Source organism: Caretta caretta, chromosome 4 (assembly GCF_965140235.1).
Source record: "Caretta caretta isolate rCarCar2 chromosome 4, rCarCar1.hap1, whole genome shotgun sequence".
Lineage (NCBI taxonomy): Eukaryota > Metazoa > Chordata > Testudines > Cheloniidae > Caretta > Caretta caretta.
Window position 1 is genome coordinate 138,407,950 of NC_134209.1, and position 14,848 is coordinate 138,422,797.

The 14,848-nt window shown below is 42.3% G+C and overlaps 1 protein-coding gene across 4 annotated transcripts in view; it reads left to right on the top strand.

Annotated features, from left to right (window-relative positions):
* SPON2 (spondin 2) overlaps positions 1 to 14,848 on the top strand; it is a 94,704-nt gene that overhangs the window by 70,922 nt on the left and 8,934 nt on the right. For 2 of the 4 annotated variants that reach the window (XR_007356528.2, XM_075128116.1), the window contains exons 1-3: positions 1,116 to 1,214; positions 5,912 to 6,032; positions 6,247 to 6,619. The gene's annotated coding sequence lies outside the window, so the exon portion shown is untranslated. Of the gene's footprint in view, positions 1 to 739; positions 947 to 1,115; positions 1,215 to 5,911; positions 6,033 to 6,246; positions 6,620 to 14,848 lie in introns of those variants that run through there. The other 2 variants (XR_007356530.2, XR_007356529.2) reach the window with 2 other exon arrangements.

Consider the following 14,848-nt stretch of genomic DNA (forward strand, 5'->3'; position numbering starts at 1 on the left):
TGTGAAAGCAACTATATTGGAATGGGTATAAAGTTTCCTTATACCATGCTGTTTGCCAAGTCCAACCTAGAAATTATGGACATGAAATAATGTATTAATCTTTAGATCATGTTTACATTATCTGGATGTATGGTATTTTGAGTATCATGTCAAGTTATTTAAATGAAGTTTCAATGCAAAACACTCTGAATTCTGTCCAAATCTTTTTTCTTCAGTGAAGTGTGCAAAACACATCTCTTCTAGTCTTTCAAACACAGCAAATTAAAAAAATATGGAGATAGTGTCCCATTGATCTTCACTCAGCTCTGTAAGCTTTAGCCTTCATCTTTGGAGCCATCTAAATGTTCAGTTCATTTCAGAGTTTTTCTAGGTCATACTGATTGTATAGTTCATTGAATCAACATTGTGGAACAGTAACTCCACAGATTAGCAACAGCACTGTGAAAAATGGTCTTGCCCCTAGAGCCCTGGTTGGCAGGGCAATGTGCAAACAGGAGAAACTGGGATCTACGCCCCCTCCCCTCCCACTGAGCTCTAGTAGGGTAGAGAAATGGAGGGAAGTCCCTCCCCATCTTCCTTTTGCAAGCTCTCCTGAGAAGAAGGGGTAATGTGGGTAATGGTGGCTGTGGCTGCTGCCACTGCTATTGTTACCAGGGACGCAGAAGGATGAAAACCGGGAATTCAGGCTGGGAAATAGGTCCAGGAAACAGTGAGTGTGGTCCTGGTGAGCCTGCACTGCATGTAAGGATCAGGCAGAGCCCAAAAGGAAGTTGGCCCCTGATTAGTGACCAACGAGCTGATCCTAGAGGGGCACTGGGGCTATTTGTGATTGACAAAGGAGACTGTTGCTGATAAAGCTGACTGCTTGTTGCTGATAATGGCATTGGCATGACTTCTGGGTGAATCCTGCCTCCCCAAAGGCTGTTGAAAGGTTGTACTCCCAAAGGTAAGGGGTAAGATTTTGGGAATTCATAACCTGGAAGGGACTCCCCCCATCACAACATAATGCATGATCTCCTTTTCACGTGATGTGCTACTTAGAAGGCTCTAGTACTACACCACTATTTATCATACAAAAATATTCTGCTGCTTACGTCACTCCTATTGAGGTTTTACTGTTTAACTCAGACTGAAGGACTCAGATTGAATGTAAACCTTTTGGCATTGTTGAGTATCCATCGTAGTATGTGTATCCATGGTAACTACAAGAGAAGGTATGGGTGTGTAAGTGCTCTTAAGTAATACAGATTTATGTTTCTTTTGGAAGACGAGAAATGCTAGATATTTATAGGCTTATTAAAACAGCTTGTGCACATTCAAGGATGCACACACATTCTGTAGCAGCAAAATGGATGTCGTTATTGTAAATTTTTAATATGTGACAATAGTTCAGGAATATGGATAAAAACCACAAGTGGATTTCTCATTCTATTGCTTTGCATGTTGGCAAGCAAACAAACCTAAGAAATGGCAGATCTAATTTAATCCCTGTTTCTTTATTTTCATCATATAATAAGCGTCTACTTATGTCAGTCCTGCTGTTGCTTCTTATATAAGGGGTACAACAATGCCCTCCATAGGTTCAGTTTACTTTGATCAAAGTAGAACTTGCACCCTTTAATGTGATCTGCAGCCAGGTAACTGAGGGCAGAATTGGTCTTACTATGTTCAGACATTTTTTTTCCATATTGTATAAATTGATTGTTGAAACAGTGACACGATATTGGCTATTCTTACAAAGCTATCCTGGATATTTTAAACTATTTTCTTGTTTTGTTGCTATTTTAGGTTGTAAAAATAACCCCAATGGTTTAGAATTAAAATTATGACTAGAGTTTAAATGTTTGTTACAGCAAAGTCACAAATTATCTACACATCATTTGATCATGTATTTTCCAACACTGATCTTGCAAAATCTTGTGTGAACAGCAGGAAGTGCAACATTGTTACTCTCCACCACCAGAATGAGCAGAAGCTGTGCATGGTCACATGTAAGCTAAAACACTAGGCATAGTCCTGTGTTGAAATAAACCTTAAACTCCTTGTGTGCCTACTCTCTTGCTCTCAAGAACTCAGGGTAAAAAGAGGGCTGGATATGGATGGAAGCTAGGTATGCTAGAGGGAGACATCAGTTTAAGAAACAAAATACTTTTCTGATGCAAAAGAGGAAAGAAAAAAACGAAAATATTATATACAGGCAAAAGGGTTTCTAAATGGAAGATTTTTTACAAAGATTTCCATGAGGCTTCAGCTGCTCTTTAACTGGGCAAAAAAATTGAAAAAGGAATGCAAGCATAGGTTATGATCCCACAGAAATTTTCTTCTCCAGCTGCTGACCTACAGAAATTTGGCATGCGTGGCTTTCCAGCCATGAATAGTAAACCCTATTCTTGAGTAGAAATCCACAATTTTCTGCAACTGTGGAATGCTGAAATAGGCATTGTGAGAGATGCCGTTTCACAAAGCTGGAAAGTCTGATTGTGTCTAGCCCAATTATTATTCAAGGGAATAAGACACAGGGACTCTATAGTCAACAGTCTCCTGATAACTTAATGCTGGATGATTTTTTTTCTGATTGACCAAACGTCAGTCACCAGTGTGATGATGTGTATAAGAAAGATGACCATTTGTGTCATTGTTGCTACCACTGTTACACAATTACAACAAATAGTGTACAAAATATGTCATATAAGGTGTTGATGGAAAAGTTATGATTTGCTAAGTATGATTATCCTGTGAGTACACATGTATCATCATTGTATCTGAAGTTATAAATATTGGCTATGTGCTTGTATCTTACACATGTGTTGTATTCCTGGGTGACACCCCTCCAAGTAGATTTGCATCCAGGCTAGACAGCTATGTGTTGATGTCCCATTAAGAACACTTCACTCTAACAATGAAACTCATCCCACCCAGCAGTGTTCCCTCTAATTTTTTCCATCGTGTACGGAATGAATTTTGTTATGTGCACCAACATCAAAGTAATGTGCCGATGTGCACCGCCAGTAGAAACAAAAAAACCTAGATATAACATATATTTTTAAAAAGTTACTATAGGGATAATTACTCCAGCCAGGACAGGTTAGACATTTTAGAACTCGCTACTCAAAGAATTAAATTTAAGCATAAAAGAGAAATAAAATTATGAAATGCATAGACAAGTCAAAATAAAATAATACACTTTGAAAGAATAAAATTACAGAGAATATATGTGCATTGCAGGAAGTACCAAGAAGTAACAACAATAATACAAGTATGTGTTGGGAGGTGAGCGTGTGAGAGAGAGAGAGAGAGTGTGTGTGTGTGTGTGTGTGGGCGCACTGGCTGCTGGGGAAGTCTATGAGAGACCGTGCACTGTCTCTTTAAGGCACTCACACACCAGAAGGCTCAGACAACAGCTGAGCTCTCCTACTCCTGAGCCCTGTCCCGCACTCTGCAGAGGTGGGTACATGGGTAGGGAGAGGTGCAGGAGGGGAACACCCTGACATCACCTCCCCTCCTTCCCCCCCCACTCTGCACAGCAAGCAGGAGGGGCCCGGGAGCAGCTGGCCAGGGGCTCCAAGGCAGAGGGCAGGAGCAATGTGGCTGGGGAGCAGTGGGGTGAGTACCTGAACACATGCCACCATGCATGGCTCTGCTAACCAAGTGCGCGGCACTAGATTCATTCCTGGGTGGCCGTGTGACCACGCACCTTAGAGGGAACACAGCCACACAGTAGCTCTTCCTGTAGATGCCTCAGACTCTGAGGGGGCCAGTGGCCACCCCCTGTAATTCAGTAAACTATGTATGGACATGTTATATGCTCAAGTGACCCTGGACTCCATCTTGGTCCAGTAATTCTCCACACCAGGGGCTGTGGACTTTCGTTAGGACAGTAAATTTCCATGCACGTGGCAGAAGATATAAAAAGGCACTTGAGACATCTCCATTTGGTTTTCATTTCCTGCTTCATTTCTCTGGACTGGATTTCTAACAAGGACTGATGACCCCCAATCTGTTTGCGTGGTTCCAGAGAGACTTTTGCAAACTAGCAGTTTATTCCATCTCTGCTACAAACCTGATATAAGGACTTTGCAACCACTTGTATGTATATGACTTGCAATCACTTGTATGTATATTATAATTCTCTTCTTTTCTTTTTTTATTAAACCTTTAGTTTTTAGTAACTAAAGGACTGGTATCAGTGTAATTATTATGAGCCCCATTCCAGGCACCCAGTCACAGCCAGGTGGGTATTTGGTAGTAGTTATAGTTTTGCCTGAGTGACCATTTTGTTATAGAGTGCAGGCACAGAGAGTAAGAAAGGGACCATAAGTCCTGCAGATTTTAACCCTTTCTGAAAGCCTTTTTAGTGTGGAGATGTGTCCCTAAACCTTCACAGCACAGGCTGGATAAGGGGAAACCTTCCTCACTCAGCATAAGAATGACAGGGGAGAAGGCCTCGAAACTACAGAAGGTGGAGGACTGAAGAGATGGCGAGCAGTGGGAAGAAGGCCTCCTGCAAGTCTTTCCAGTACTTGAGTGAAGAATCCATCCCCAGTTAATGCTGTAGATGACCAATCATTAAAGGTTGGTCTGTATTCCAGTACAGAAGGAGATTTTGATGATTTAAGTCCCAGTACTACTGTTTGCTTAGAAAAGGTCAGTGTAGGAAGACTTGTAGGTGCTGGGGATGCTGCATGCTATGTTGACGGTGTCAGAAGGTCATCTGGCTGTAATATCAACTATAGCACCTATGTAATCCCAGTCAAATCCTGTTGCAGCAAAAGGGAGTCTGGAATCAAAAGGCAAAGGAAATCTCATACTACTGCATAGACTTCCGGTGTCACTGGTACCAATAAAGTTTGAGGCTGTGTTGAAGGTAGTGTGTCTAATACCTTAGATGGAGCTGGTCTCAATGGTACATGCATCAGTACCAGAGCCTACAGCTAGCCTTCTTGATGTATGTCTGTCGTCGTTTCTGGGGGGCCATGAGTCTCCATCTGTGCCCTAATCTCAGTCACTGGTTTTTGATGGACCTCTTCCATGAACTTATCTATTTCTTTGTCTCTGAAAAATTGTGTATGTGGAGGCCCTGCCGTTAGAGCCTGCAGTTTGCTTACTCTCCTTGTGAATATTATGGCAATAAGAAAAGCTGTTTTTTGGCAAAAGGGACAGAGAACAAGTTGCTTGAGGCCCAAATGGAGGTTTGATGAGGGCAGCTGGTACAGTGTTGAGGTTCCACAATTGAACCGCTTCTATCACAGGTGGAAAGAGATGGACAATACTTTTTAGAACTTGGACTACAATGGAGTTAAAAGAAATTGACTTCCCCAGGATTGGAGAATGGAATGCCAAGATGGCTGCTAAGTGGACCCTCAAAAAGCTGAGAGAGGATTTAAGATGTATCAAGTAATCCAAAATGTCCTGAATGCATACTAGCATTGGCTGAATTCCATGAGACTGGACCAAACTAAAAAATGCTTCCACTTGGCAGAATAGAGAGATATCGTAGTGGGTTTTCTATTGTTAAAATAGGGCTAACTGAAGTGCTTCTGAACATCAACCTTCCTCCTTGTCTACCCATGCAGAGTCCATGCCACGAGTACAGAGTGTTCAGTGTCAGGTGTCTGACCAGGGTGTTGAGTCAGGAAGCGGGGGAAGAGGTGTGGGAGGCCGAACAGATAGACTATGGCATTTGGAGAACCAACATTGTCTTGACCAAGCTGGCACAATGAGTATCCGTTTGGAATGATCCGCTTCAGTTTGAGAATCCGCTGCAGGATGAGCGGATTGTGGGGGAAAGGCATACAGCAGTACTGATCCCCAGTTCAGATGGAAGGTATTGGTGAAAGAGCCTAGACTGAGACTTGCTTGTGACCAAAACTGATGTCACTTCTTGGTTTTTTTTTTTATTTATTGCAAACAGGTCAACAGACAGAATGTCCCATTCTCTGAAGATGGGCCTCAGAACACTGCATTTCAGGGGCTACTCATGATTCTGGGAGAAATACCTGCTGAGGTGATCAGCCAACTGCTTCTGGCTCCTGGTAAGTGAGTCGCCATGAGAATAATGCATTCCTTGATGCAGAAAAGCCACAGCTTTATTGCTTCTTGACAAAGCTGCTTGGAGTGAGCTTTCAAAGTCTCTAGATGCAGTCTCCAACCTATTGTGGAGATATCAGTAGCTGTAGTCTTGATCGGTGGAGGATGGGCAATGGATACATCCTATCATACATTGTTTTGGTCTGTCCACCACTCTAGGGGCTCCAGGATCGCCAGTGGCACCCTTACGAAGCTGAACTCAGGAGATAGACAGACACATTTTAACCAGCTTTGAAGTGGATGAAGGCGCAATCTCTCAGGGTGGACTAAATAACTGCATGTGCCCAGGCACACAGACTGAAGTTGAATGACGAGATTGGAAGGACAGACACAGATGATGAATTGTTTGGAATCGCTTGTGCAGGGGAAAAGCTCTCAAACTTGTAGAGTCTAGTATGGCCCCGATGAACTCCATTTTTTTCTGTTCACTTTCCCCTGTTCAAAATCAGTCCCAACAACTTGATGAGATTCAGCATGAAGTGAAGTTTAAAGACTTGGTCTTCAAATTTGCCCTCGCTAACCAATCATCCAGGTATGGGAAGAGGAGAGAGGCTGTGGCTGCAGTCATGCATTTCGTAAATATGCATGGGCCTGAGGACAGGCCAGACAGGAGTACTGTTTATTGATAATGTTGATCTGCCATTATAAGAAATTTCGTGTGGCTTGGGAAAATCACATGTGGAAGTAGGAATTCTCAGATCGAGGATAGCAAACCAGTCATTTTGATCCAATGCAGGGAAGATTGTAGCTACATACAGAATCTGATATATGATGTACTTGTTGATATCTCAGTGGTCAAGAATAGGTCTCAGCCCTCCCTTCGACTTGGGGATCAGGAAATAACATGAGTAGAATCCTTTTTCCCAAAACTGAAGGGTAACTTCTTCTATGGCTCCTGAATCTCAGAGTCTGAATCTGCTGACAAAGCAGTGACTCATGAGAGGGGTCCCTGGAAAGGGACAGTGTAGAGGAGTGGGAAGAGGGCGGATGGACAAGAATTGGATGGCATTACCTGATCACAGTTCTTAGGACCCATTTGTCTGTGGTTATTGTTTCCCAAGTACTGTAGAAGTGGGACAGCCTGTTCCCAAATGGAGGCAGTACGGTCAGGAAGTTGATGACTGGTATGCTGCCCTTGAGAGGAGAGTCACATTGGCCGTTTGTGCAAAGCTGATGGAGGATGAGCTGGTGGTTGGTTGAAGTTGTAACCAGAGGGCCTTCTCCTTTCTGACTTGTCTTCTCAAGGAGAAGTCCTGCTGCCTAGCAGGATAAGCCATCTGCCTGAAGTACTTCTGGGAATATTGACAATATTGCTGCTGCAGTTGCTGAGCTCCATAGTGATGACTCTTAACTTCTGGTATAGCCCCCAATGAACATACTGTGGCCGTAGAGTCCTTAAAGGAATGCAGTGTCTCATTAATCTTTTTGGAAAACAAGAACTGACCATTGAAGGGTAAATCCTTTATACTTTGTTGAACCTTGAGAGCTATGGCAGAGTTCTATAACATAAGAACATTAGAATTGCCCTACTGGGTCAGACCAAAGGTCTATCTAGTCTAGTATCCTGTCTTCCGACAGTGGTCAGTGCCAGGTGCCACAGAGGGAATGAACAGAACAGGTAATCATCAAGTGATCCATCCCCTGTTGCTCATTCCCAGCTTCTGGCAAACAGAGGCTAGGGACACCATTCCTGCCCATCCAGGCTAATAGCCATTGATGGACCTATTCTCCATGAATTTATGTAGTTCTTTTTTGAACCCTGTTATGGTCTTGGCTTTCACAACATCCTCTGGCAAGGAGTTCCACAGGTTGATTGTGCGTTGTGTGAAGAAATACTTCCTTTTATTTGTTTTAAACCTGCTGCCTATTAATTTCATTTGGTGACCCCTAGTTCTTGTTTCAGAGTAACAGCCGTGTTAGTCTGTCTTTGCAAAAAGAAAAGGAGTACTTGTGGCACCTTAGAGACTAACCACTTTATTTGAGCATGAGCTTTCGTGAGCTACAGCTCACTTCATCGGATGCATACCGTGGAAACTGCAGTAGACATTATATACACACAGAGACCATGAAACAATACCCCCTCCCACCCCACTGTCCTGCTGGTAATAGCTTATCTAAGGTGATCATCAAGTTGGGCCATTTCCAGCACAAATCCAGGTTTTCTCACCCTCCGCGCCCCCCCCCCCCCCAAACTCACTCTCCTGCTGGTAATAGCCCATCCAAAGTGACCACTCTCTTCACAATGTGTATGAATGTACAATGTTCTTGTGTTATGAGAAGTAGTAAACTATGACTGGTGTAGAGAAAGTAGATATGAGAAGTAGTAAACAACACTTCCTTAACACAAGAACTAGGGGTCACCAAATTAAATTAATTTTATACACCTCAATCATATCTCTCCTTAGCCATCTTTTTTCCAAGCTGAAAAGTCCCAGTCTTATTAATCTCTCCTCATACGGAAGCCATTCCATACCCGTAATAATTTCTGTTGCCCTTTTCCAATTCCAATATATTTTTTTTTAGATGGGCTGATCACATTTGCACACAGTATTCAAGATGCAGGCATACCATGGATTTATATAGAGGCAATGTCATATTTTCTGTCCTATTATTTATCCCTTTTTAAATTATTCCCAGCATTCTGTTTGCTCTTTTGACTGCCACTGCACATTGAGTGGATGTTTGCAGAGAACAATCCACAATGACTCCAAGTGCTCTTTTTTGCGTGGTAACAGCTAATTTAGACCCCATCATTTTATATGTATAGTTGGGATTATGCTTTCCAATGTGCATTACTTTGCATTTATCAACATTAAATTTCATCTGCCGTTTTGTTGCCCAGTCACCCAGTTTTGAGAGATCCTTTTGTAGTTCTACTCAGTCTGCCTGGGTCTTAACTATCTTCAGTAATTTTGTATCATCTGCAAATTTTGCCACCTCACTGTTTACCCCTTTTTCCAGATCATTTATGAATATGTTGAATAGGACTGGTCCCAGAACAGACCCCTGGGGGACACCACTATTTACCTCTCTCCATTCTGAAAACTGACTATTTATACCTACTCTTTGTTTTCTATCTTTTAACCAGTTACCACTCCATGAGAGCACCTTCCCTCTTATCCCGTGGCAGCTTACTCTGAGTAAGAGCTTTTGGTGAGGGACCTTCTCAAAGGCTTTCTGAAAATGTAAGAACACTATATCCACTGGATACCCTTGGTCCACATGCTTGTTGACCCCCTCAAAGAATTCTAGTAGATTGGTGAGCCATGATTTCCCTTTACTAAAACCATTTTTTCATGGTCTGTGTGTATAAAAATATCCTCACTGCATTTTCCACTTTTATGCATCTGATGAAGTGAGCTGTAGCTCACGAAAGCTTATGCTCAAATAAATTGGTTAGTCTCTAAGGTGCCACAAGTACTCCTTTTCTTTTTGCGAATACAGACTAACACGGCTGCTACCCTAAAACCATGTTGACTCTTTCCCAACAAATTATGTTCATCTATGTGTCTGACAATTTTGTTCTTTATTGTAGTTTCAACAAGTTTGCCCAGTCAGGCTTACAGGCCCGTAATTGCCCGGGATCACCTCTGGAGCCCTTTTTAAAAATTGGTGTCACTATCCTGCAGTCATCTGGTACAGAAGCTGATTTAAATGACAGGTTACAGACTACAGTTAGTAATTCTGAAATTTCACATTTGAGTTCCTTTAGAGCTCTTGGGTGAATACCCTCTGGTCCTGGTGACTTATTGCTGTTTAATTTATCAATTTGTTCCAAAACCTCCTCTAATGATACCTCAATCTGGGACAGTTCCTTAGATCTGACACCTAAAAAGACCAAAAAGAATGGCTCAGGTTTGGCAATCTCCCTCACATCCTCAGCCATGGAGACCGATGCAAAGAATTCATTTAGTTTCTCAAGCCTTATCGTCCTTGAGTGCTCCTTTAGCACCTCGATCGTCCAGTGGCTCCACTGGTGGTTTAGCAGGCTTCCTGCTTCTGATGTACTTTAAAAAAAATTGCTATTACTTTTTGAGTCTTTGGCTAACTGTTCCTCAAATTCTTTTTTGGCCTTCCTAATTGTAATTTTACACTTCCTTTGCCAGTGTTTATGCTCCTTTCTATTTTCCTCACTAGGATTTAACTTCCACTTTTTAAAGGATGCCTTTTTGCCTCTCACTGCTTCTTTTACTTTTTTGTTTAGCTATGGTGGCCCTTTTTTGTTTCTCTTACTATTTTCTTAATTTGGGGTATACATTTAAGTTGAGCCTCTATTACGGTGTCTTTAAAAAGTTTCCATGCAGCTTGCAGAGATTTCATTCTTGGCACTGTACCCTTTAATTTCTGTTTAACTAACCCCCTCATTTTTGTGTAGTTCCCCTTTCTGAAATTAAATGCTACAGTGTTGGGCCGCTGTGGTGTTTTTCCTGCCACAGGGATATTAAATTTAATTATATTATGGTCACTATTACCAAGCGGTCCACTATTACCAAGCTATAGTCACCTCTTGGACCAGATCCTGTGCTCCACTTTGGACGAAATCAAGAATTGTCCCTCTTCTGGTGGGTTCCAGGACCAGCTGCTCCAAGAAGCAGTCATTTAAGGTGTCAAGAAACTTTATCTCGGCATCCCATCCTGAAGTGATATGTACCCAGTCAATATGGGGATAATTGAAACCCCCCATTATTATTATTGAGTTGTTTATTTCAATAGCCTCCCTAATCTCCCTGAGCATTTCACAGTCACTATCACCATCCTGGTCAAGTGGTCAGTAATATATCCCTACCGCTATATTCTTATTCTTAAAGCATGGAATTTCTATCCATAGAGATTCTATGGTACAGTTTGATTCATTTATGATTTTTACTTCATTTGATTCTATGCTTTCTTTCACAAATGCCACTCCCCCACCAGCACAACTTGTTCTGTCCTTCTGATATATTTTGTACCATGGTATTACTGTATCCCATTGATTATCCTTATTCCATCAAGTTGAAAAAGTGGCTCTGGTCATATGTTGATAATACATATTATTATTGATTAGCCTGTTGATTAGCAATGGACATCTATAGTGCGGAGATAAAATAAATCTTCCTTCCCATTAAATCTAACCTCTTAGACTTCTTTAGGTGTCAACTTATACCTCCCTTTTTACAACCTCTCATTTGCCACTGTTACAACAAGAGAGTTAGGGGCCAAATGGGACTAAACCCACTCATACCCCTGCATGGGGACATAGTACCACTTATCTGTATGGTTCACTATAGAAGGTAAGGAAGCTGGGGGATGCCACAAGGTCTTTATGGGTTCCAAAATAGGTTTATTTATAGGGAGAGCTGCCCTCCCTGGTGCCAACAGTTGAATAATGTCCACCAATTTATGGCTATTCTACTGAACAAACTCATCCTGAATGCCCAAGGCTGTAGCCATTTGCCTCAGGAGTTCTTGAGAACACCTACAATCCTCAGGCATAGGAGAAGACAAATCCAGCACTGTGGAATCATCTGGCGAGGAAAAAGAGGAAGAAAATAGAGCCAATCAGACCTCCTGCATCAATACCTGCTCTTGAACAATGGTTCAGGCTGAACCAGTTCAGATGGAGCAACATCAGTCTGTGTCTCCAGCCTGGGTGGCTTGGAGGCGAGATTACCAAAGAGTTCGTTGACCTTCCTCTGGTCTGGGCAGAGGATTGTGACCTTGCAGATAGAGGAACATCCCAAGAGTTCCACAGAGGCCACTGAGGAACAGGATACAGCACTGGATGACTCGTAGGAAGTGGACCAAGAGCCCTTACCCCTACCGTGAGAGCAGTGCCAATCCCAGTATCTATGTTGATCCCCCAGAAGACTCAAAGGCTTTCAAGAATGGTACTTGGAAGGAGAGGGAGAGGCAGAAAATGAGCTTGAGTGTGAAGAACATTCCAAGTAGTCTGATGTCAACAAAGGGGCCGTTCCTGGTGGAGTAAGCAAACATCCAAACTCAGATGATGTCTGGTAGGCAGGCTGTGTTTGTACCGAAGGCAACCTGTGCCTTCAGTACTAGTAGGGGAATTGTACTAACACTTGGCACCAAAACAGATGTCAGTACCGCAGTCAGAGTAGTACCAATTCTGCAAATCCCAAAATTGTTGTTGGTACAGAAGACAGTATCTGCCCCAACAAGCCCATTGGTACCAATAAAGAGTCCAATCTCAGCTCCATGTCCTAGCGTTTACACAATGCTGAAGATGGTAACAACATATACTCTGCAACTAGTCCAGGTGGTGCCGAGGCAGCAGAAGAGACCACCATGGCAGAGTGCTCCTGATTTGAGAGAGTCAGGAACAGAACAAGTTTGATGCTACCTGATATATCTGTGGAGTTCAAAATTTTGATGCTGACACCAATGTTATTCGTGCTGGACACCACACGGATGGTACCAGAATGATGACATGGTGTTCAGTTGCTCTGGTCTCAGTACCAGAGAGAAGGTAGATGGCTCAGCTCTGTCCTGTGCATCAGAGGAATCCTGGTGCCAGCCTGCACTCCTCTTAGAAGAGGAGGAGGAATCTCTCTGAGCTGTGGAGTGGCTCTGGTTAGTTTTGTGAGTCCTTCTCCTTGGAGGGCCCAGTGAAGGAAAATGAGCTCTCTTTCTCCTCAGAGACGAATCAAACTCTGGCTGTGGAACAACAGCCAATGCCAGTTCTGAAGTTCTCTGAGGGGGCAGATGATCTGTGGAGGCCCCTCGTGCCAAAGTGGGCCACGCTGCCTGCTACAAAAGGTGTTGCTTCAAGCACAGGTCTCTAGACACCTGCATTCTCTTTTTGAATGACCTACAAATGAAGCACTTTTCTTTAATGTGCCCTTCTCCAAGGCACAATAAGTACCAAGTGTGTAGGGATAACCATCCTCACACAATAGGCAGTGCTTAAAACCTGGTGAGGGCATTGTACCAAGCTAAATTCTCCTTAACTAAATTACTACTAACTAAATACTAAGGGTACTACTGTAACTTACTATAACTATGCACATGCATTCACAGAAAAAGTACTGTGATAGCAAAACATGAGCTGAGCGCTGGAATCAGTTGCCCAAGGAGGTTGTGGAATATCCATCATTGGAAATTTTGAAGAGCAGGTTAGACAAACACCTGTCAAGGATGGTCTAGATAATCCTTAGTCCTGCCATGAGTGAAGGGGACTGGACTAGATGATCTCTCAAGGTCCCTTCCAATCCTACGATTCTATACCACATGGAATGCTCTGACTCAAGCCATAGGTGGTGAGAAAGAACTGAGGGGAGTTGAGGTGGTGTGGCCCTTAAATAGCCATGGAAGAGGTTATGGAGTTCCAAGGGCATATGTGTCGCCCCAACAGATACTGCTCAGCAAAGTTCTCTGGCTTTGGGCACACGAGGTGTGTGCATACCTGTGTGGAATAAACATTTGCAATCACTCAAAGAAGCACCTTACATGACACCCATTGGTGAACTAGAATGTAAATACCAGATCCAGGGGATCCTTGTAACCCTTATGCACCTCTGTGCCCTCTACCAGTCAGCATCAAGAGGTCCTTAGATCACACCATGCACAGATGGCCCTAGCTGCCAGTGAATTTCATGAAATCCATGTAAATGTTCAGGAATTATGGGTACTGGTGGCTGACACCTCCACTGTTCAGCTGCCTCATTACAAACCCCACTCCCCAGACAGAATAATCTAGGTAAACTTCATGACATAAATCTCAGTTTTCCTCCCCACTTCCAATGGGTTTTCCATGGAAGGGACAATCTGTCCCTAGTTTTAGTAATGCCTTTGAGCTAAAACTGGCTGTCTGCAAACCTCCTTGCAGAATATAAAATGCAGGGTTTAACCTATAAACCCATCATAACCTGGGGTTTTGCTAATTGAGAAATGATTGCCTTTGTCCCGTGCTCTAATGCTTGTGATCAGAGAAAATGTTCACGCTAGATACCCCACAATTTCAATGGGAAGGTCTCCTGGAACAGCATTTTTCATGATGTGTACTTGACTTTTGAACTGACTCTTGACAGTCACACTTCAGACGTTCTAACAAGCCCTTTTTTCCTAAGGGCATTTGGAAAGGCAGTGTGGAAAGAATTAAAAATGAGTATTAACTGTTTAACTTAACTGTGCTTAGTATTTATAGATTTTTGCATAGAAAACAAATATGTTTAGTGATGTGAGTGTATGTATGTCACTACAGAATACGTATGATTTAACTACTACTAAGATTATCTACGATTTTTACTTTAAAGAGTAGACAGCTAAGAGAAATCTTGAAGAAGCTTCCAAAAACCACTCCTTCCAAATAAACCACAATATTACAGAGCCCTTTCATCATACAGTGTCCAGTATTGTTGCCAACAAAGATATATACTGTTCTATTTTAAATTAATTTGTGTTTGCAATGTTGATATGTGTGACTATATAAAATGATTTAAGTCTCTTTCCCTAGATTTGTTTAGCTGTTTTCACCTTCTTATTTGAACATGTACATATGGTATGTGAGAGTGAGAGCGCTCTCTGTAAATGTTTGGAAGCAGCATCTGTCAGACAATAAAACTTACTAGGAAATATGCTTCTCATTTAAAGCATTTCCACCAGAACAATTTTAGTTTTGGACTCAGTTCATTTTTATAGCTTAGAAGCATTAATAAGATGTACAGAGAACTATACAGTCACCAGAAAACCTGAGTTGTTGGTAATAATCTAAGATAGTTTTAAAAAACATTCTGTGTCTAGTCAGCACCACAGTTTCCCA